The following is a 23,590-nucleotide window of genomic DNA, read 5'->3' as shown; positions in this document are numbered from 1 at the left end:
ACGAACTTCGGCTACGCCATTCATGTGCGACTAGCACGGATGTCGTCGCTCGAACAGTGGCTGCTGTTGCAGTTGCTACGCGGTCCTTTCAAACATTAAACCGGGTGTTGTCAGCATGTACCCAAAAGGGCATAAAAGTCGTATTTCGCGTAGTGAAGAACACAAGCCAGGGTCACGGAGCACGAAAACACAGTCAGAACCTGAGCCGACATCATGAGCCAGTGAGCAGCTTCGAGGTATACATAAGCCTTTTTCTGCACTTGAAAACGTTGCTCTTGCATTCATCGTTGTCAGCAAAGTGATCCACGCTAACGTACTTGAAGCTGAAAATGAGCGAGCTGCAGGAATGCCTATAACACTTTCTGGAAGGAAATACGGGAAACAAATTGACGAAACGCTGTCACGGAACGACACTTCGCAAATGTAAAGAAACCGTCAGCCATGAGCACTGCCGACTCCGCCGAATGCGCCCTGTCGCTGGCGAGGCGCACAGCCTCATGGGAAGCGCCACGTGACCAAACTCTTTCGGCGGAGGGGAGTTTTTTAAAACCCCCTGTCGGAGTTTTACGGGAGAACAAGATTTTTAAGCGGAGTAAAATCGCGTCATGTCGCCCTAATACTCCCGCAGCTAGCCAGCGGAGTTTGCCCCCATACATCGGAGTAAATAGTTGAGGAGGGGAGGTTTTAGAGCACATCACCTGTTAAAAACTCCCAGGTGGGTTTATTTTCGTTTACAGCGTACCCTGTACTGGAAAAGGAGGATAGGAAAAAGAATAGAATAGAAAGCAAACGAAAGAAAGTGCAACGCAGAACTGCCCGTGCGGGCGCTGTCACGCAGGCTGTGAAGGTGCCGCATAGTCACAAAATATGTGAATGCCCCACCCACATAAAAAACGCCACACAGCGCACAGTCACAATTTGTCCCACGATCCGGTGCCTCTTGCGAAGCGCAGCAGCGTTTTTACAGCGAGCTTATGGAAGCGCATTGCAATGCAATGCATTATGAACTTTCAGCCGCGTATGAAGCTCTCTCACAGCGTGACGGCGGATTTTGGTGACCAGTAAAACATGGAAGGACTATGCTGCAACTGTTCGGTTACTGAACTTCTCAAAACAATACATCGGGTCTGCTATACTAATGATGCGCTACAACATTCCTAATATTAGAGACTCTTACAAAACAAATATCTGCACACGAATATTTAAAGAGGTCCCCAGCAACAGTGAACTATTTTCAACTCGTTACCAGAGTAGAGAAATAGGATACAACCTACGCCACACATCAATAGTGATAAATAAACCAATGACAAACTATGGCACCCAAACGATCGAATATGAAATCATGTGTTTATGAAATACTTACCCTAACATTGTTTACGAAGCTATAAATTGTAGAACAATTCACTAATTTAAACATGCAATACAAAACATAATATTTTCTGATCACAGTGTGTTTCACGAATACTAACAGAATTGTTTTTGTTTATGTCAATAGTAATGTTATTATTGTTATATTCTGAATGTGCAACTTTTGTTAATGCCAGAATGTCCGTAGTTTTTGCAATGCTGTATTTATTTAGTTACTTGCTATTTGGCAAACGGTTGATAGTGTTCAATGTGTTTAAATTTTTTTCTGTAAATAGTTTTGAAGTTTTCTGTCTTATTAGTTGTACTTTGTTTTATTATTAAACTGCTAATTCTGCTGCTCAAGCGAGCTAAAGGCCTTCGTCAGGAGGATTACGGCCTCCTTTTGCCTTACCTTGCCGGCAAAGCTTTTATTTGTTTTGCCCAAATAAATGAATAAATAAAACTAAACAAAGTGCGTGTACAATCGGCACGCTAAGTTCGGAGTATCTTAAGGCGATAAACATTCTTTCGGAACTCAGTTTGCAGCATAGCTGTCCATCCAGCTAAGCTCTTTCACGCTAACTTGGGTAACTGGAATAGTCCATGGTGGGCAGAACATCGGGCTGCTGCGCTGGAGGGAACTTGGCTCGAAACCAACCATTGGTCCAAATTCGGTCACCGGTCATGTGACACTGGGCCGCTCTAAAATAAGTCATACGATGCCCACTTGGATCACTTCCATTAATTTATATTTCTTTATTTCATTTAGTAAATACAAGTAATATCCCCTATGTTGTTCTTGGTGTCTTTGCTTGTTGGCTTCTTATGATATGACAGATAAAAATCGGGCCCCTCGGTTAAACCCCTTTGTTCTCGTTCCTTACATATCGACGGTCTCGAATCCGGCAACATCGATGCGTTCAGGTGTCCCCTGTGTTGTCCTTGGTGTCTTTGTTTGTTGGCTTCTTATGATATGACAAATAAAAATCGGGCCCCTCGGTTAAAACCCTTTGTTCTCGTTCCTTACATATCGAGGGTCTCGAATTCGGCAACATCGATGCGTTCAGGTGTACCCTGTGTTGTCCTTGGTGTCTTTGTTTGTTGGCTTCTTATGATATGACAAATAAAAATCAGGCCCCTCGGTTAAAACCCTTCGTTCTCGTTCCTTACATATCGAGGGTCTCGAATCCGGCAACATCGATGCGTTCAGGTGTACCCTGTGTTGTCCTTGGTGTCTTTGTTTGTTGGCTTCTTATGATATGACAAATAAAAATCGGGCCCCTCGGTTAAAACCCTTTGTTCTCGTTCCTTACATATCGAGGGTCTCGAATTCGGCAACATCGATGCGTTCAGGTGTACCCTGTGTTGTCCTTGGTGTCTTTGTTTGTTGGCTTCTTATGATATGACAAATAAAAATCGGGCCCCTCGGTTAAAACCCTTCGTTCTCGTTCCTTACATATCGAGGGTCTCGAATCCGGCAACATCGATGCGTTCAGGTGTACCCTGTGTTGTCCTTGGTGTCTTTGTTTGTTGGCTTCTTATGATATGACAAATAAAAATCGGGCCCCTCGGTTAAAACCCTTTGTTCTCGTTCCTTACATATCGAGGGTCTCGAATTCGGCAACATCGATGCGTTCAGGTGTACCCTGTGTTGTCCTTGGTGTCTTTGTTTGTTGGCTTCTTATGATATGACAAATAAAAATCAGGCCCCTCGGTTAACCTCCTTTGTTCTCGTTCCTTACATATCGAGGGTCTCGAATCCGGCAACATCGATGCCTTCAGGTATCCCTTGTGCTGTCCTTGGTGTCTTTGTTCGCTTCTGATGAGATGACCAATAAAAGTCGGGCCCCTCGGTTAACCTCCTTTGTTCTCGTTCCTTACATATCGAGGGTCTCGAATCCAGCAACATCAATGCCTTCAGGTATCCCATGTGTTGTCCTTGACGTCTTTGTGTGTTGGCGTCTTATGATATGACCAATCAACAAAAACAGGCCCCTCAGTTAACCCCCTTTCTGCTCGTTCCTTACATAACGAGCGTCTGGAATCCGGCAACATCGATGCCTTCAGGTGTCCCCGTTGCTAAGAATCTCTGGGTCCGGAGAGGTCGTCGATGGGAACTGACCCTTGCAACGTTTAACACCCGAACCCTCTCGAGTGAGGCTAGCTTAGCAGGACTCTTTGAGGAACTATCAGACATTGCTTGGGATATCATCGGCCTTAGTGAGATTAGAAGAACTGGTGAGGTTTATACAATGCTGAATAACGGACATGTGCTCTGCTATAGAGGTCACGTAGATAAGAAGCAATACGGGGTAGGATTCCTAATCCATAAGGACATAGCGGGCAACATTGACGAATTCTACAGCATCAATAAGAGGGTAGCAGTAGTCATAATCAAATTTATTAATAGATATAGATTAAAGGTACTACAAGCTTACGCTCCAACATCCAGTCACAATGATGAAGTAGATCAGTTTTATGAAGATGTTGAGTTAGCAATGAGAAAAGTGAAATCTAAGCATACTGTAGTAATGGGCGACTTCAATTCAAAAGTGCGGTAAAAGCAGGCTGGCGAGCAAGCAATTGGCAACTACGGAGTCGATTCTAGATACGCTAGCGGTGAGATGCTGGTAGAATGCGCGGAAAGGAATAACCTTCGAATAATGAACACCTTCTTGAGGAACCACAGCAACAGAAAGTGGACCTAGAAAAGCTCTAACGGTGAAACAAGGAATGAAATTTCCTTCATACTTTCCGCTGATCCCAGCATAGTGCAGGATGTGGAAGTGAGAGGTAGGGTAAAGTGCAGTGATCATAGGTAGTGAGGGCGAGGATTCACCTCAATTTGAAGAGAGAAAGAGCAATATTGGTTAAGAAGAAACAGGTCAACCTAGAGGCAGTAAGGGTAAAAGCACACGAATACAGGCTGGTACTTGCAAACAAATATGCAGCCTTAGAACAGAGAGATCATGATGACATAGAGCTAATGAATGAAACCGTTACTAGGTTGGCTTCAGAGGCAGCAATTGAAGTGGGAGGCAAGGCACCAAAGCAACCAGTAGGCAAGCTCTCCCAAGTAACAAATGACCTAATAAAAAAACGACAAAAAATGTAAGTATCCAACTCAAGAGATAGCATAGAATTCGCGGAGCTGTCAAAACTGATCAACAAGGCGAAAGTAAGTGATATTCGAAACTATAACGTGAGAAAGACTGAAGAAGCCGTAAAATGGAGGTCAGTGAGAACAATCAGTGAGAAAAAAACTTGGCATAGGACAAATCAATATGAATGCACTGAAAGATAAGCAGGGTAAAATCATCACCAAATCTCGAAGATATAGTAAAAGCAGCGGAAGAATTCTGTATGACCTGTACAGTACTCAGCGAAGTCAGGATACCTTAATTAGAAACAGCAATGAGCAGGATACAGAAACTCCTCCTATAACTAGCGATGAGGTCAAAAGAGCCTTGCAAGACATGACGCGATGAAGAGCGGCAGGAGAAGATGGAATAACAGTCGACTTAATCAAAGCTGGAGGAAACATAATGCTTGAAAAACTGGCGGCTCCTTATACGAAGTGTCTATCAACTGCAAGGGACCCCAGAAAACTAGAAGAATGCAAACATTATATTAATCCACAAAAAGGGAGACGCTAAAGAATTAAAAAAATATCGGCCCACTAGCTTACTCCCGGTATTAGATAAAATATTTACCAGAATAAGTTCCAATAGGATAAGGGTATCACTGAACTTTAGTCAACCAAGGGAACAGGCTGCCTTCAAGAAGGGATACTCTACAATAGATCACATCCATGTCATTAATCAGGTTATCGAGAAATCAGCAGAGTACAATAAGCCTCGCTATATGGCTTTCGTAGATTACGAAAAGGCATTTGGTTCAGTAGAGATACCAAACGCCATAGCGGCATTACGTAATCAAAGAGCACAGAACGCTTACGTAAATGCCTTGGAAAATATCTACAGAGGTTCTACAGCTACCTTAATTCTACACAAGAAAAGCAGGAAAATACCTAAAAGAAAGGGGTCAGACAGGGAGACACAATCTCCCCAATGCTATTCACTGCGTGCTTGGAAGATGTATTCAAGCTATTAAACTGGGAAGGCTTAGGAGTAAAGATCCACGGCGAATGTCTCATCAACCTTCGGTGCGCCGATGACATTGTTCTATTCAGCAACAATGCATACCAGTTACAGCAAATAATTGAGGGAGTGTAACAGCAAAAACCGAGAGAGTGTAAGAGTGGGGTTAAAGATTAATATGCAGAAAACAAAGGCAATGAAAAATAGCCGGACAAAGGAACAAGAGTTCAGGATTACCAGTCGGCCTCTGGAATGCGTGAAGGAGTACGTTTACCTAGGTTAACTAATCACAGGGAACCCTGATCCGGAGAAGGAAATTCACAGAAAAATATAAATGGGTTGCATCGCATACGGCAGACATTGCCAGCTCCTGACTGGAAGCTTACCATTATCATTGAAAACGAAGGTGCACAATCACTGCATTTTACCAGTGCTGACATATGGGGCAGAGACTTGGAGACTGACAAAGAAGCTTGAGAACAAGTTAAGGGCCGCTCAAAGAGCGATGGAACGAAGATTGCTAGGCATAACGTTAAGAGACAGAAAGAGAGCGGTTTGGATCAGAGAGAAAAAGGGGTATATACGATATTCTAATTGACATCAAGAGAAAAAAATGGAGCTGGGCAGGTCATGTAATGCGTCGGTTAAGGAAGGAAGAAAAAAGTGGAGAAGGAAAGGCAGGGAGGTTAACCAGTTTAGCTTAACCGGTTTGCTACCCTACACATGGGAGAGGGATGGGGGAGATGAAAGATGGGGAAGGGGAGAGGGAGAAGAGGCCATACGGCTTTCATGATCCGACGCAGCTAGCAGACTTCGAGTGCTTGCACAGGAGATCACGCTCTCTCTATGGTGCACACCAAGCAGCCAGACCAACCACAGCAACCGTCAATACCACCTGCCCTCTTTGATGCGTCTCTATATGCCAACTGGACTCCGCCAAAGAGAGGCGACTCTGCTTTATCGCTTATGGCTAGGGGTGGCTTTCACGAAATCTTACTCCTTTCTCATTGGAATGGCCGACAACGCTCTCTGCAATGCCTGTCTTTGCGAGGAGACGCTGGAGCACATTCTGTGCGACTGTCCTGAATATAATGTTCAGTGACAGTCCCTGGAATCTGTTCTAGCGCACCTTGACACTAGACCATTGTCGCTAGACACGATTTTCACATGCCGCCTATAGAAGACATTGCAGGTGAAGGCGACGAAGGGACTACTTCGGTTTTTGAAAGAGACGGGATTGGACAAGCGGCTGTGACAGTGATACCACGTACCATCCCAGATTGATGGACTCCAACAGACGAAGTGTGTGTGTGTGTGTGTGTACGTCGGTTAGATAAACGTTGGACCATTGCGGTTACAGAGCGCGTACCAAGAGAAGGGAAACGCAATCGAGGACGACAGAAGACTAGGTGTAGCGATGAAATTAGGAAATTCGAAGGCGCTAGTTGGGATCGGTTTGTGCAGGACAGGGTAAATTTTTGTCGGTGCATTTAAACGCATGGTGTGCATGAACACATTACCCCGCGTCACTGTATTAGTACGTATACGTAAAACCACATGACGCAACTGCAAGAGGAAAAATGTCACCTATCAGTTTTCTGAACGGTTATAGCAAGCATGGGTATCGCCGCAAACTAAATAATTCGTAGGTATTCTGCATTATGCGTTCATTAGTTCAACACGCTACTAGCATGCATCTGCGTGAAAAAAAAAAAGACACGATACGAAGGGAAGAACACTGTTCGCATTTCTTTTCTTTTTCGCTAAAGTTTGAATAGAGAAACACACGCAGTGACACCAACTGTCTGCGCTTCCACCGAAATGTGCACCACTGCGCCAAGGCGCGACAGAAACCGCCCAACGCTCTGCCGTTGCGTTCGGCTCCCTCCGGTGTCGAACGCCGGTTTCACAGCCGTACAGAGCGGTGGTATAGGACCCTGCATGGCGCTCGCTTAAAGCAAGAAAGGAAAACGCGTCCAAGACATGCGCGTGAACAACAGGAAACCGCCGAGCGATACATGCATTTGGGCCCTGCTACTTGCCATTTGTGGAAGGGGGTCCATGGGTTGCTGCGGGGAGGAGAAACGACGCGGCTAGAACAACCACGACAAGAACGCGCCCAACAGCAGCCGCGCATTATTTACAAGAAGCAGAGCACACGAGCCCCCCACCGCCCGCATTTTTACATCGCTGTCGAGCGCTCAGCTTTATCTGCGTGCTTGTCCTTTTTCGGATCAGCTACAAAAGTGTAGAGGTTTGCTTCTTGCGCTCCCTTGCGTCATTCTTTTTCGGTTGTTGATTGTTAGGATAACGGAAGCCTTGACGGGCGGTTGCTGCATCCACGAGTGAAACCGCGGCTGCAGAAAGGGAGACGACACGTGCACGAGATGTGTGCTCTGCTGCCGCCTGTTCGACAGCACAGCACTGCGATGCTGCACCTGTACACTCAAGCTGGCAGTGCCGTACCAACTATTTCTCGAGTGTGTGCGGGGGGAAGCAGGCCCTCTTTCTCTCTCTCTCTCTCTCTCTCTCTATATATATATATATATATATATATATATATATATATATATATATATATATATATATATATATATATATAATAGGGTAAATGTAGCACGTAGGAAGCGACAGGCGTCTCTAATAGTCGTCTGAACAGTCAGGTACTTCAGCACACCTAGGACGAGTGATTCGGTCGTAACACGGAGCACTGTCACTCGTGGTAGGTTCAGAGGAACGGACGTAATGAGGTTCGAATCGGGCATCCCAAGAGTAAGTAGTTGCTGCTCAATGCCAGTGCGCGTCGGTACTCCGATGCGACGCTGAATGACGGACGGAGGAGGTGCCGGGGCTTGCAAAAAGGAGGCGACAGAGACGTCAGGCGGGCGACATGCCGTCTCCTTGTGCCTGTATAAGTCTTCGGGGACGATTTGTCTTGTAGTCGACGCTGGGTCAAATGAAGTGCTTATGTCGATACTGGCCGCAGTAATAACATTGGTCAATCGGCGAAACTTTGGCGTAATTCGGCGCATCTTCAGTGTCCCGAACGTACGGCAGTGCTTCATGACGTCAGACACTGAAGCGAGACTGTCCTTGCCGATCAGAAAATTGTAGACATCTTCTGCTATGCCCTTAGGTAGGGTAGCCGACTTTGTCTTCCTCTGACATTATTGCGTTGGCTTGCTTGCACAATTTCAAAATCTCCTCCATGTAGGTAGTGCAAGTCTCACCTAGTAGTTGTGCTCTCTGTGCCGGGGTGTCTTCTGCGCGTTTCTTTTTTGCGTCCGAATCACCGAAGCATTTTTTTAGCTCAACGACGAAACGTCTCCCACGTCGTGAATAATTCATGATTTTCAAAAAAAAGAACATCAAGGCAGTGTCAGTGAGTGCGAAGACAACGTTGGCTGGTTGGTCGGTATTGTCCCAGTCATTGGATTTGCTAACTCGCCGGTAATGCCTAAGCCACTCGTCCAAATCTGCACCTGCTTTTCCGGAGAAAACCCGAGGTCCTCGGCAGAGGCGCCACGTACCAACAGGCACGGATCCCCGAGCAGTGGACATTGGACCCGGAACGTCTCCGTCGTTGGACATGTCAACACGCAAAGGTGGTAGTCCGGCGAAGCGACTCCAGCGAAGGATAAATGGTTCCGGGTCCGTCGTTACTTCAATTACCCCACACCTACACCGATACTGTTACGTCACGAAAGAAACGGGGTTTATGTAAAAGGAATCAAGGCGAGCCTGAGACGGGGCAAAACGTCTTTCTCCTCTTCCTCGTGTCCTCCGCCCAAACTTTTTCCACTCATGCGCTACAGTTGCCGTAATATTTGCCGTAATATACCGACACGCTGAAGTGGACTACCTTTCGAGAACGCCACTAAACACGACACTTTTTGATGCGGATAACTTTGACCACCTGATTGCTTCCTCGGCGCCAGCATTTCCTGAGAAAGAGGCCATTGAGAAGGAGCAGCGAAAATACCTCAGCTTACAGCCGCTTTTCAACGCTTTTCAACACAACAACCCGAGACTTGATGGTTCGTGATGGCCTCCTCTGCAAACGGAATTTCGCAACCACTGGTGCCCGTTTCCTTCTTGTTGTTTCGGAGACGCTGCGCTCCACTATTTTGCGAGACATGCACGACGTTCCTACCTCCGGACATCCAGGAACAGTACATACGTTTCATCGTGCCAAAGAGTGGTTTTACTGGCCCCGAATGCGTCCGTCGACTGAAATGTACGTGGCCGGTTGTGCTCAGTGTCAGGCCCACAAACACTTGACTACCACACGCCAGCCAGACTCTTACAACCACTGACGCCTCCTAGCTCTCCCTTCGAGCAAGTTGGAACTGATTTCATGGGTTCCTTTCTCCGCTCATCAAAAGGAAACCGTTGTATCATTGGAGCTGCCGATCATCTGACCCGGTACTGAGAGACGGCTGTCTTACCATCTGCCATCGCCAGCCATGTTTCCCTTTTTCTGCTGCACTCGATAATTTTCCATCAGGGAACTCGTCGAGTCATCATCAGCGACCGCGGTCACCAGTTTACTGCAGATGTAGAAGAGCTTCTTCTGTAGTGCGCTTCCAGCTTTCGCCATTCGACATCGTGTCAATCGCAAACAAAGGGGCTGACCGAGCGTACGAGCCGCACACTGGCCAAAATGTTGTCTATGTACGTCGCATCGGACCATGAAGACTGGGACAAAATTTTGCCGTTTATTACATACGCCTTTAACACTGCAAAGCACGAAACTACTGACTACAGCCCGTTTTTCCTCCTCTGCGCTCGTCTGCCGCGTCACAAACTGGACACCATATTTTCTTCCTCAACCCACGGCGATCTCTCCATCGGAGGGACTCTGTGTCTCGCTGAAGAAGCTCGGTGCTTGGCCCGCATACGCTTACTCTGGCTTCACAAGGTCGGTCAAAAGCGCGGTACGACAGGCACCATAGGGATGTCACCTATTCTCCAGGGAATCTAGTCTTGCTGTGGTTGCGCAAACGTGGTCTGTGTCAGAAGGTTCTCGCAAGCTATAAACGCCCGTACGTTGCTGTTCGCAAGTTCAATGAGGTAAACTATCGACTGGCACGTCTCAGCGCAACTGGACGACGCTCCGCCAAGACAGGTTGAACACGTCGCTCGTCTGAAGCCCTTCGCCCCGAGAACTTAACTGACTCGCCCGGCGGGCTTCGTCTAGGAGGGGGGAAAACATTATACGGTAAATGTAGCGCATGAGTGAAAGAAGTGTGGGCAGAGAACGCGAGGAAGAAGGACGTTTTGCCCCGTCTCAGGCTCGCCTTGATTATTTTCAAATAAATCCCGTTTCTTTCGTGCTGTAGCAACATATATGTCTATATACGTGGGAAGGGAAACCGAGGGATTCGATTTTTGTTAATCGTGACCATATAAAGACAACAGACAACGAATCCAAGGAAAGCATTGGGCAAATTAGATGTGGTTGAAATTGAAATGTAGAGCATAATAAAGAAAAGGAAAATGAAAGTGGTCAAGAAGATGACTTGCCACCGGTGGGACAAGCTTCGCATTACGCGTACGTTGCACTACCAATTGTGCTAAGGCGACGGCGATCGATCCATTCACTAACTTAGGCATTTATGCTAACAAGATCTTGCCTTGGGAGTGTGAGCCAGCCGGAGCCGTGGTGAGCGGATACCGAAGTTAGTGGCCTCCGAGGTTGCGCGCTGGCATTCCCCAGAAACAGAGAACTGACGGCTGCGTGCAGCTCCCTCGACGTGAATCCATCACAGACGGCGCAGCAAGCGGAAGGGACAAAGTAATCACTGCGGATTTTCCAAGCTCGTAAATGTCCGCAAACTCCTCAGCCAGTGACATCAAAGGATTGTCTTTCAATGAGGAAAGTTCGACAAAAGGCTTCAGTAGTCTAGGCGGAAAGCATACATTGTTTACCACGCACCTTATTCTAGACGTAGGTGTAAACACATTTTCCTATTCACAAAAAGCATTCCGCTGACACTTGCAGAGATTCTCGGTGTGTCGGCGAATAGCTGCGTTGAGTCCGTTAGACACCGTCTTCTGAGCCTTCTTTCGCACAAGTTGCGTTTCTGCTTTTCTACGTGCAGCGCACAGACTACGAAGCCGGATTGTGCTGGGGCAGCTTTGGAGTCGTAGTTGCGGCTGCTGCTTTGGTCGCTATCATCGCTTGAGAAAACTTGCCAGCAGACTTTACAAGTTGCTTTTTGTATTTGTCCCAGCTGATTACCTACAGCTAATTTTATACCCACTCTTGTGAAATGCAGTGGCACTTACGAAGATCGGGAAGTCCTCATCCGATCTGGTGCTGTGCGTGATTGTTTTCATATGAACCTCATTTGAATGCGGTGTAAGATCATTTGTACTTGACGATGGAGGGGGTCCATAAAACGTCGCATTTCTATCATTAACGGCACATAACTCCAGCTGACAAATCGCTTTCGCCACCTGCTTCCCACAAGCATCCCTCTTTTTGTCACCCCACATGCCGTGATGCGCATTGAAATATCTGTATATGATATGTGGTGAGCGGCTATCACAGAGGTCATTAGGAAATGCTTCAACTGGAATTTATTTCTTTGGGAACATGTACACAGATGCAACACTGATGTTTCTTGACCTGCGTTGCATCGTGATGGCCGCCACTTCCAGCACGTCATAACACAAATCTCTGATATCCAAAGCGACATGGGGAATTTCTCGACGAATATCGAAGGTGGCACTTCCATACGGAAAAGAGTTGATGTTGAAGTTCGTATGGGCAATCTACCAGATAGCGATCATCGATTCGGTAGTCCGGCTTCCGAAAGAGCCAAAATTGAAATTGGTGAGTCCCTTGAAGAGAGGTTTAGCTCGGCTATTCGGAGTATTAGTCTACAACGGTCCCATTGCATTATAAATGACACTTTTGTTCAATATGGGGTGACATGATTGCTATCGGATTGGTCACTGAATATCCTAGTAGGGTGGATTCCATCACCAACACTGCCTCAAGAACGGTCTTGATAAAGCTTGCAAGAGGGCAGTCCTGCTAAATCCGATCGTAGTGTTCAGCTGTTTCATATCGCGTGAATCTGAGATTTATGTGAATAGGCTGCTCGGTGTTAGGGGCGAACGTCAAAATTACAGCGTCCATAGGTTTAACCTGCCATTAAGTGTCTTGTGATCCCGTCCGGCAAACAATGCGTCTGGCATGAAGAACTCCTTGCGAATTGATAAAATTGAGCAGGTCACGTTCTGTGTGCCATCTCAGAACGCCATGTTGTGTACGTAAACGCGCGGAAGACGGACGCTCACAGCGATGCCCCCAACTTTGTTTCATCTCAGCAACCCATTCACTTGTTCCTCCGCGGTCACGTCGATCAGTGAAAGCTCCTTGGGATGTAATACGACTGCGAACCGTTGCATCGCCAATAACAGATTTTGCGACGGAGTAAAGGGGAATGGGGTTGCCTCCAACCCACTGTTGCTGGTGTGAATGAAAAGACAATTCCGACAGTCCTGTTTCTGCGACTACTAACCAACTTTAACATCATCCATGTCAACAACTCCAGTCCACAAACATTGACTCGTAGTCACCGGAAGAGAAACCTGTTAGCAGTACCACGATGGTTGACTCGTTCTCCATGAGTGTCAGGCACATCTTTAGGACGCTCGGATTTTTGGCCTGCCGTTGCAGTGTACCTCGCGTCGTTGACTTTCGTCAGCTGGGAACACCACGCCTGAGTCCGCGCTGATCTGGCGCCGGTCCTGAGTGAACATTCATCGCACGGGGGTTGACATTAAGCCGAAACGACTCTCCTTATATTTGTTCACCCCTATCCAACGTATAGGGTAGCCAACCAGGTTAACCTCACTGCCTTCCCATCACGTCTTTCTCTTTCTCGGCCGTTTAGGTTGTGCTAGGGTCACCATAAAGTAAAGTTCAGTCGAACTGCCATCGCTTGTACCCGCTGTTTCTTTCCGGCCTTTGTGCGCTGCTGCGCACGTCACCACAGATCAGCAAACTGGCCTGGCCTTGCAAAGACGAGGCGCGCAGGCGGCCTTCATATGTGCGTGGTCAGCAAAGGCACCAAGAAAAGTATTTACAGCAAGTAAAGATCTGCGCCCAGCGGCTCCAGTAGAACGAGAACCTGCACGGAGTCTGGTGAACACAAATAACCACGCACATCGATTCTGGATTGAGCTTCAGCGTTCTCTCAACGATTTCGCTCTCGTCCGCTTGCTTGACCATCGAATGTTTTATTGGCACACTATTTCCTTCTTGGCGTAGGGAACGGTCTCATGCCCACGGGGACAGCAAAGACCATTCCGTGTTATCCGGGGCGACATCCTGTGCTCTCACCAACCTTCAATTTGCAATTATTATCCTCGATGCAGACACAAGCACAAGTGGCGCCTGTGCCCTACTTCTGAAGCGGCCAGGAGGCGCCTCCTTCGCAAACGTTGTTTACCTTGGCGGACAGATTGCCTGTTTCCATGAAATACTGCAGGTCACGAAATGAGGAAGAGCGGCAAGGGGCGAAATACTTCATCGGCAATGTGGACTAGACGTCAACTGCATCTTCGAGTCAAAGACGTTTCACCGGCGACATCCTAACAGATGAGAAAGAGTGCGGCCTCGTTGAACGCCACGAAAAAAATGCCGGTCCTATAGACGCAGCCAACTCCAGACAATTTTTTATCATTTTACCACAGTCAATCACGGATATAACCACCTCGATAAGAAAAAGCGCATGGCGAAAGCATTATTTCATGCGACTATATCTGTCTGCAAAGCTGCAGGCCCTTGTTCACAGAAGGATGCCATGCGCTAACAATTCTTCGTATTAATTCTGATGCAGTACACATTCATAGCGAACTAAGGCGGCTAGTAAATGGGAAAGGGCACCTATGAACGAAAAGTTTTGTGTATGGCCCCTAAGGAACAGGCAACGTTCTGTCATAGAAACGGTCACGTGGAGGCAGAGCGTACCGCTCAGACAACGACCACTGACTTCCAGACGCTTCAAGAGCAGCGTTCAAAGATGGCGCGGCGGGCAATTGCAATAATAGAATGTTGCCAGTCTTTTCTCCCGCAACTTCACCACTAAATTGCTGCGGCCCACGGAGGGCTGAAATTGTGACTCGTCCACCGTCTTCTGTCCGCTCATGTGTTTATGTTTCATGTCCATGATCACAAAAACGCATGAGTGCTTCCTTTGCGTTCTTATGGAAAAAAAGCAAGCAAACGGTGTACAGTCCAGATACACCATTTCTATACCACACTGGCAAGTACAAAAGTAAATAACAAAATTCTGTGACTGCGAGGCAACTTTTGGTCATACTTCTAAAACCCGCTCGCATTCCCAAAAACCAGGATGGTTTGTAACAGAACTTTGTGAACTGAGGTTTTTCCGCCGGACACCTTCGCTGATAATATACGCAGCATTGGGGTTGGCTGAAATTTTTCTTACGAACAATCCTAGCGTAAGAGGCTTTCGTGAACGCGGGTTCACATGAAACACGCTCTGGACCACTCAAGGCTGTCAGTCAAATGGTTGTCACCGCACTCACTCCCATATGTAATCTCATTCTATCGTCTGGCGCTTTTCCTAGCAAAATGAAAATTGCTCATACAACTGCTACCCACAACGGCAGTTCTACTGGCTGACGACCTAACATCAGTAGTCCCCAACATTCTTGAAAACAATTCATCACATCACAAGTAAAAGACTTCCTAACTTCCTGAACGCAATGAATAACTTAGTAGGCGACCGTAAGGATAAATCAAAAGAAACTGCTGTATTAAAGAATTAAAAAAAAACATTGCAAATTTTCAAAAGAAAACTATTGGAAATTATTGCACTGAGCATACTACTTAATTAAAAAATGTTTTACTCTATTCAACAACATATACTTCCCTGAAAACGGCATCTGTGTAAAATCAGGAGTGTTGCGTCGGCATCACAAAGTAGTAATTATGAAAGAAAGCAGTGTACTGTAATTAAGGGCATGAACTCGGGCATAATAATAATAAACATGGCGTGCCTCAAGGTTCCAATACACGTCCCACGTTATCGCGATTTTGCAATTATGACGTCGTAAGTTTACAGCTTCCCCTAAACATTCCGCAGATCCATTCTTCTGCAACGCAAGAAGGAGCGTAAGAAAAAGGAAGTAAGTAAAGTTAGGAACGTCGACCGGTTTATTGCCCTAGGCACGAGGACGGTGTTTAAGGGGCGAAAATATCGAAAGGAGGGGCAAGGCGCCGTCAATGCGAGCGCGTGCAGTTGTCCGTCACATCACGCGTACAGTCGACTTCAGGAATCGTAGCAATGCCCTCGTCGAACTGTACGCCTGCGACGCGTGGTGCCATGGCCCCTGGAAACAGTCGGCTGTCTCATCTATTTAACACACTCAAACAACATCGCAAATTTATTCGATGACGTAGAATAGAATGACGTATAATATATGAAGAAAACAAAGTTTGTTCTATTCAGACCAAAACGAACGACCGTAACAGCATGCATCAGTTTACAGTTTCTAGACGCATTTATTGAGTAGACCTACGCGACTAACTTTCTCGGTCTTTTTCTTTTTAAAGCGATTCCCACTTTTGGGTTTGCCAGTTTCTCGTCGTTCCTGGCCAACCAGGGACGTCACTTGACATAAAATAATAGAAAACTCGTAGTTTCGCCCGAACCACTGATTGTGATGGCGAGGTTGCGCTGGAAGTTCGGAAACTATGCGCGGCTCCGACTGACGCGGCTGTGAGAACATTTCCAAGGCGGACTTCACTTGCCGCAGGGAGACGCGCCAGTTTGAGCGGCGACATCGTTTTGCACTTTTAGTATTTCATAATCTGAGAACATTTAGGCATGCTCTGCGAGTGTTCTGTGTCGCGACATTTCTTTGTGAATAATTGTGTGAGAAATTCATCAGCCCTTCCAATCTGCGAAGCAGGACGAGCACCGGAGCTGCGGTGTGTTCTCCCTCAATCGACGCATCTACCGTATGTATATATACAGGTATTACGCTCAACACGCGTCTGGCCCATACCAGAGCTCCGTGGAAAGTGCCGATAAGGTCGCCCAGGCGATGCACCACAACACGTTACGCCCACTGGTGGCAACAGTGTGTACAGTATAGGACGTCAAATGGACGGCTCGACGCGAGCGACGATATGCGTTGAACTGAGCGCAGCGTAAAGGAGTGCACGAAACAAAACACGTTTGTTTGTAATTTGCGATACCTCCTCGTTAGTTAGCTGAATGAAACTAGGACAAACGTGGGGCTGTCCGATTCCCTCCCGTAGAAGTCCATGTATTGAGAGCAGGCGCGAATTTCACAATATTTATAACTTCACTGTGAACTACGTAATTGCGAAAAGTAGATGAAACACGGCGTAATGTTAGAGTCGTCTTAGTGGATAATCGTCATGTAACTTGTTCTGGGGTAGTTTTGACAAAACAAGAGTTACAGGCCGTTTTCTGTGACCATACTCCCTCCGTAGACGACCATGCATTGACAGCAGACGGGAATTCTGTAACGTTTACAGCTTCACAGTGGTCTAACTAATGAAGACAAGTAAATTAAACTCGGCGTAATGATAGAGTACTCATAGCGGCCAATTTCAGTATAACTTTTCCCAAGATACCTGCATTAGATTCAGAGCTACAGAGGATTAGCGAGGAACCGGAGACGAACATTTTTTTGTGTGTGTCGACGCGGCGCATACACGGATGGACATCGACCACCGACGCAGGGTAGCTATAAGCAGCTTCCGTGTAAAACGTAGTACCTGGTGTGAGCAACTTTAGTGATTGAACAGCGTAGCAATATAACCTGCCTATACGGCAATGATAAGCATATAGCATATACATAAATATATGCTAAGCCTCACGACAACGCCGACGGGGAAATTCGCCTCGAGTGTCATTTAATTGCTATCGCGATAAAATGTCCTGGCCCCGCAGCACAGACACTCCGCCGTTAGACCACAGATCTGAACAAACTCGCGCGCTTTGAGACGCTCGCAGGCGAGTCGTCGCACAGCTCCGCTCGTTCAAGAAAAGCGCGCGCACCTGACGACGAGGAAATAAGAAGTTACGGCACGCGTTCGTCTCCGAAATCCACGTCTTACCGGAGCAAAATTTGAATAAAGTTGTTTACGAGATAGCGTTGAGAAGCCCGTGTCGCAGAAAATCCGGCGGCGGCGTCTAGCGTCAGACGTCGCAGCGGCAAAGAGATTAGCGCACCAAAAATACCCAGGCCGTTCGTGTGACGCAAGCAATTCACTAAACTAATTCGATTTCTCAAGCTAAAATACGTGGAGAAACGTAAACTACGACTTATACACAGTCTACAGGCATGATAGCTCTCGGATCTACCTTAAAAAAAAGAACATCACTGATTTTTCCGGGGGAGCAGTAGAGGCCGTAGTAAGAGTCCCGGCCTGCTCTCCTGGTGCAGTATCTTCGCTCTTGGCAGGCTTTTCTTATATTGCTGCACGCGACTTCTCAGGAGCATGTTTGGGTGGTCCCTTTGAGTGAAATAAACCCACAGCGCGTTAGCGACCGCGACTGAACGCTACTACCTGATGTCACGCCGAGAGGATTATTGGCTGTGCGTCTCGCCCACGTTAGCTTAGCTTAGCTTAGGCTTATTGGCGGCGAGGAGTTACGGAGTCGCCCTCTATCGGAAGCGCCTCGATGCCGTAGTATGAGGGATCACGTGACGCGCTCCTCATAGGTTTTACTGTCAGCGCTCACTGAAAACACCACGCGCGAGCTCTCCCGGACATTTCTGTAAGTACTTTCGAAACGAGAGAAGTTTCTTACTGTCTAAATAATAATCTTGGGCAAGCTGAAAGCACACAATCGTTTACAACCGCTATCTCTTTACCGAATACGTACAGTGAACGCCACTGCGCGCGGTCGACGCGATGGAGTCTCCCGAACCGGCTTCTTGCGTGAAAGGTAGGTAAACGCCGAGAGCAAACTATGTGAAGTATGTTCTTATAGTGTTTGTATAACTAAATGGAGCGTAATAGAATGAAGCCTCAATGCAGCGATCGCGCAGATTCGCAGCGACCGACTGCGCGTCTGCATGCTTGTCCGCGCACTGTTTCGCTTTCTCCGCGCGCGCGTTTTCGCACCGTGCCATGAGCTTTAGGCCGCAGAACATGAGCATTTGACAGTATACAGGCAACCATTGTTGCGTGGGCGCTATCAGAGCTGTTCAAAAATAATTTCATTGTAGAGACTTCGACGCCTACGGGGACTGTGATGTGCCTTCGCGACGATGCAATCTTTTTTTTCTTCTAAATTCTTTGACGTTTCAATACTATTTCTCGAGTTGCGTCGCACTGTATGTTTATCGGCGTTCTCAGCGTGCAATTTCCCGCTGCTCCTTTTTTGTAATCCAGTGCATTAATTCATAACACAAACATGACTATATGCCATGCTTTCTTTAAATGTGCTTCTCACCGCTGCCTTTCCACTCCACTGAACTTGGCAGTATCTATAGTATCGACAAGTTCATAGACCAAACCGTCATGATTAGTCGGGCAGCGGACTCAGGCGAGCGTCTCAGTGCGCGTTTTGAGAACATCGCAGACCGGGCGCCGTAGCAGAAATCTTCCTCGCGTCTGTGCTTGCTGCATACCCGAGTTGTAGCCGATGACTGCTGGTTTTATGTATCGCGAGCCAAGCTTCACACAGCTTCTTGTCCTGCGGCTACGTGTGAATAAGGCCGACACCGGCCTCCGTCACGTGCGTCCGGCCCTGCGGCACCGAGCAGTAGCCTACCATGTTGCGCGCCTTCAAAGGCAGCCACTACCTATTGTAGTGCTTTCAAGCGTTGTAAAGGAGACACTCGAAGCGGGAAAATTTCGCCACTAAATGAAAACCGCAGCGTACGAGGGAATTTGAACTCGTTTTCAGCTCGCTTCGGCGCTCCCGAAGCAGCCGACGCGGCCGCTATGTCCACGTGATCCCTCCTAGCACGTCACGACGACGGTGGCGCCAGCTTTTCCAGTGGTGGAGCTCGAGGCCAATATTGCCTTGGGTGAGGTTGCGTTTGCGTAAAAGGCGTTAGAATGGCGCAGCGTATTCTCATAGCCGTTACACCATGCAGAAATTTGTCTTTGCATTCCGGCCACGTTAGGTTAGGTTAATGTTATGGACTACAGACGCTCTTGTTCTGGTGAACGTGATGTAACCTATTCGCTCGCGCGCGGTTCATCGGACTATTAGCCCCGAGAACGAACGCGAGCGGCGCTGTGAGCGCCGCTCGCGTGACGTCAGGGCACGGACTCGCGCCTGTCGTCTGCTACAGTTCGGGCGTTGTCCGGGCGCTTTCTGCGGTGTTTTCGTTTGTTCGCCCCCGTTCTCTCTGCTTGTATACTTATGATGGTCGCCTCAAATATATTTTTACGACGTCTTCCTTTGCGAAAATTTATTCAAAGAGCTAATTTCTTAGACAACAATGCAGCTCTCGAAGGCAACGCTACAGTACCAGCCGAAGCGACGCAGACCAGCCCATTATGGGTTTTTCATGCGCGGATAGACAATCGCAAAAGCATAGCCTATAGCAATCCAGTTCTGATACCATACCTGCCGCGGTGCAACAAGTATGTCACAAAGCTGGCTATATATGACTTCTACAGCAGTTACGTTGATTTTATTCCGCTAAAATAGGTTTGCTCACGACGAGTAGTTCATGGTATAATATCGAATTTTTGCATTTCCTCACAGAAACGCTCGGCAGTAGCACGGGGACTTAACTAATACTGGAGCTTAGATTCTACACGCCTCACTTGCTTCTTTAACTGCCTGTCAGCATAAGGCGGTTCTTCACGTGTTTATTTTTTTTAAGCGGCGGAAATTTGAAGTAAAGTTAATGAAGGCTTACAGCTATTTGCAGAGTACAAATAGGAATGTACCAATATATATTTCCTTTTCCGTGTTACACGTTCAACTCACCTCTTCAGGACGCGTTTGTTAATGATTAATAATGTAAGTTATGTTCCTCTTTTTTTGTCCATATTACCAAGTGTATATCATTTATTTATTTCAATGCCGCAGTGTGTTTTGCATTGTTATTGTGGAAATATTTCACTGTTCTTTCATATATTGTATATCTGCAATGTTTTATGGCCACTATATAAATGTAATTTATATGGCGCTTGATGTGTTCAGCCATATTGTACCTAAGGGGGTGAGGTTACCTCAAGCCGCGTCTGCGCGACTTTTTTCCCTCATCCACCTCCACTTACCACTCCTCTGTACATGTGTGTGTGTAAATGGAAATTAATAAATTAAATCAAACTCACTTGAGAAATTTACTGGTGCTTGCTGCTTGAGGAATATACATGACGAATCTGTTTGGCGAAATGACACAGGCTGCTCGGCCCAATTTTTTTAGTGAAGTATGCCTGCTGGACCGCATAGCTGCAGCCAGAAAGAAGTCGAAGCGTCAATGATTAGTAGTATGGGACATATTGAAGATATCGAAATTCCCCCAGTGGAGGGTCAGAAATCAAGTGAAAGTATATGCAAGGCTTGTGGTGCTTTCTTTATGAATGTTTGCGATTGGATTGGAGCAAACTTAATTTGCCTGCAAGGTTCTCTTTTATGTACCGACGAAGCGAATAGTTATCCGTTCGTATAATTGAATAACGCTGGATCGAGACATGGTGAGACAGAAGGTGCTTGAATTTTCCTTTAGTATACAGGAAATCGAAGCTGCGGTGTAGTAGCTCGAGAATACTTTAGCCATTCCAGTTGGCGCTGTAAAAAACATGCTTTATGGTTCTAATTCGAAGTTGTAGTGAACTGATGGGTTTCGCGAACATAGCGTGCCTCGCCATACGGACAGTCGATTGCTACCGTTACGTGATCAGGGGTGTGCCATATTGTCGATAAAGGCTACTGAAGGCCACTATGAAACATTTCATCACTTTCAATTGAGTGGCTCTCGATCTTAACAACGAAACTTTTCTCTCAGATGATTGCTATTATGGTGTTAGTGAATTAACTATGTAAATACTCTACATGACGCGCGTCGTGTTAGCAGCCATGAGCAATTCGTTTTTTGGAGGCCTGTTTCAGAGGGGGATGACAGTAGCAGCAAACTTTTTCATAAGAAATGCGCGCCTAACTATTTTTTTACGCATTAATGAATGGCCATATTTGAATAGAACAACACACCAGAGTAATAGGAATCATGATGAGAGCTTCGCTGGGCAGTGTCTTTCTAAAATCAGATAACATGTTGACGCCAATTACCAAATTTTTCTTCCACGTAAAATGCAATGCCTCTCATAGCTAAATACTAAAGGAATGTTAAATGTTTAGCGAAGCATAATACACAACTTCGCGCGTTGAATTTGCAGATATTCTTTTTTTAGTCAAAATTTACCGATAGACACGGCGCATATATGCATTGCAAAACCTAGTAGACCCCTTTAACGCTACTTAGCTTGCGATGTCCAAGCCGCAAAGTTTCTCGACTCACACGCTTTTGCAGAAGAAACTGTGGTTAAGGTATGGCAGCTGAAAGAAGCCGACGTATTCTTCAATACGTACGGCTCGAGCCACCCATACCCCAAACATACACGAAGGGAACGAGCGCGCGCGGCAGCCGAGCGAGCCGGAGCGAGCGGCGTCCTGGCCGTGACGTCACTCGCGAGAGGGCGCCACTCCTAATTCTCGGGGCTAATATTTAGCCCTTTAACCCTCGCCTATTCACGTCATACTACGGCGTAGAGGCCCAGAGCGTAAAGCCCCTAAATAAAATAAAGGTAGCGGCATCTTCGCTCTCCTCCTTCTGCACCCGAAGGCACAGCAACGTGGCATCGCGAACACGGACCCAACACAAAAGCACAAAGCAGGCGCGAAACGTGGCGGGCCGCTCGCAATGTTTGGCACCGCGATGGCGGCGGAAGCAAAAAAACAAGCAAAAAAAAAAGCGCGCGAGAGCACGCGACGGCGTTCGGCCAATGGGAGGGCGATCGTCAAGGGAAAGCGCAGGGTAGGAGGACGGCAGCAGTCTTCAAAGGATGGTGCTACTTTTGATTGTTATTGAGGAGCTTTATCAGAGCCAGTCCACCTTCCTCTTCCAGTTCTTTATTATAGGCCTTCGAGCTATCCCTCAATAAATACATGTTGTCGTCAACGTCATCAGAGCGAGCGCAGCAGCGACGCCTATCAGGAGCGGACAACGAGGGGTGACGACACATCTGCTACAGTCGCGCTCCGGCGGCTCGAGGTCATTGTGACGCGATGAATGACCTTGAGAGTTGTACGTCGAGGAGTAGAGCTTTCGCTCAAAAAACGGAAGTCAGCAGTACGAGCCAGTTCCGCCCTAAAGGCCGCGGGATGACCCATTCGCCTACAACGTGCGGAGTTTAGGGCGCTTAAAGCTGGAACCGCATGGCGCGATGTTGAGCCCGATTGAGGCGCGACGGAGGGACGTGGGCGTAGTTTCCACGAGCGCGGGCGCGGGAATTGCGTAGCCACGTGGTACTGTCGAGAGTTGAAAAGAACGCGTCGCGTTGGCGCACCCGCGTCCACCAATGACAGTGCAGCGCGAGTCTACGTCACACCAAACGTCACGCATTACGTATTTTAACATCACCAGATGGAGTTGCCCTCAGCGCATCTTTAAATACGCATTTGACAGAGAGGCTCAGCGGAACACCCAGCAAATTTGGTGGGGCCGGCGCGCACCCGCTGCGCTCATGCGGGTGGAAACGCGTCAGCAGTGGCGCAGGCGTTCGCTGAGCGTCGCGTTTTCGCGAGCGAAACGCACGCCAAGGGGTGCAGCTTTCGATTCTCACAATCAACCGCCCGAACAGCGGGACGCAGCAGGGTGAAGCATAGCATCCACCCAATGGTGGCTCAAACGCAAGAGAGCGCGATAAGAGAGCAGGCAAGACGCGGCCCATTGCTAGAAGCAGAGTGTGAAACCCTTTTTGCACCCATTCTGGTCTCCCCGCCCCGGGTCCGCTGCTCGCGCCGAGTGATAAAAGGCATGGGGACCGAAGGAGCTGCCTCGCGCGCTTTCATTAATATGAGTCGACCGCGGCCCACCGAACAGAGCCCGGCGCTTTCGTGACACACAGCCTTGGTCCAGATTGCGCG

General features: G+C 47.4%; 1 protein-coding gene and 1 long non-coding RNA gene across 6 annotated transcripts in view; one reads left to right on the top strand and one right to left on the bottom strand.

The window, feature by feature from the left end:
• The window catches only part of LOC135903397 (RNA-binding protein Musashi homolog Rbp6-like), a 1,054,134-nt gene that overhangs the window by 416,727 nt on the left and 613,817 nt on the right, over window positions 1-23,590 (bottom strand). The window lies entirely within an intron of this gene.
• The window catches only part of LOC135903399 (uncharacterized), a 61,352-nt gene that overhangs the window by 14,955 nt on the left and 22,807 nt on the right, over window positions 1-23,590 (top strand). The window lies entirely within an intron of this gene.

This window comes from Dermacentor albipictus, chromosome 2, assembly GCF_038994185.2.
Source record: "Dermacentor albipictus isolate Rhodes 1998 colony chromosome 2, USDA_Dalb.pri_finalv2, whole genome shotgun sequence".
NCBI classification, from domain to species: Eukaryota; Metazoa; Arthropoda; class Arachnida; order Ixodida; family Ixodidae; genus Dermacentor; species Dermacentor albipictus.
Note: the sequence above shows the minus strand (reverse complement) of the source record. Positions and strands in the feature narration are given on the sequence as shown.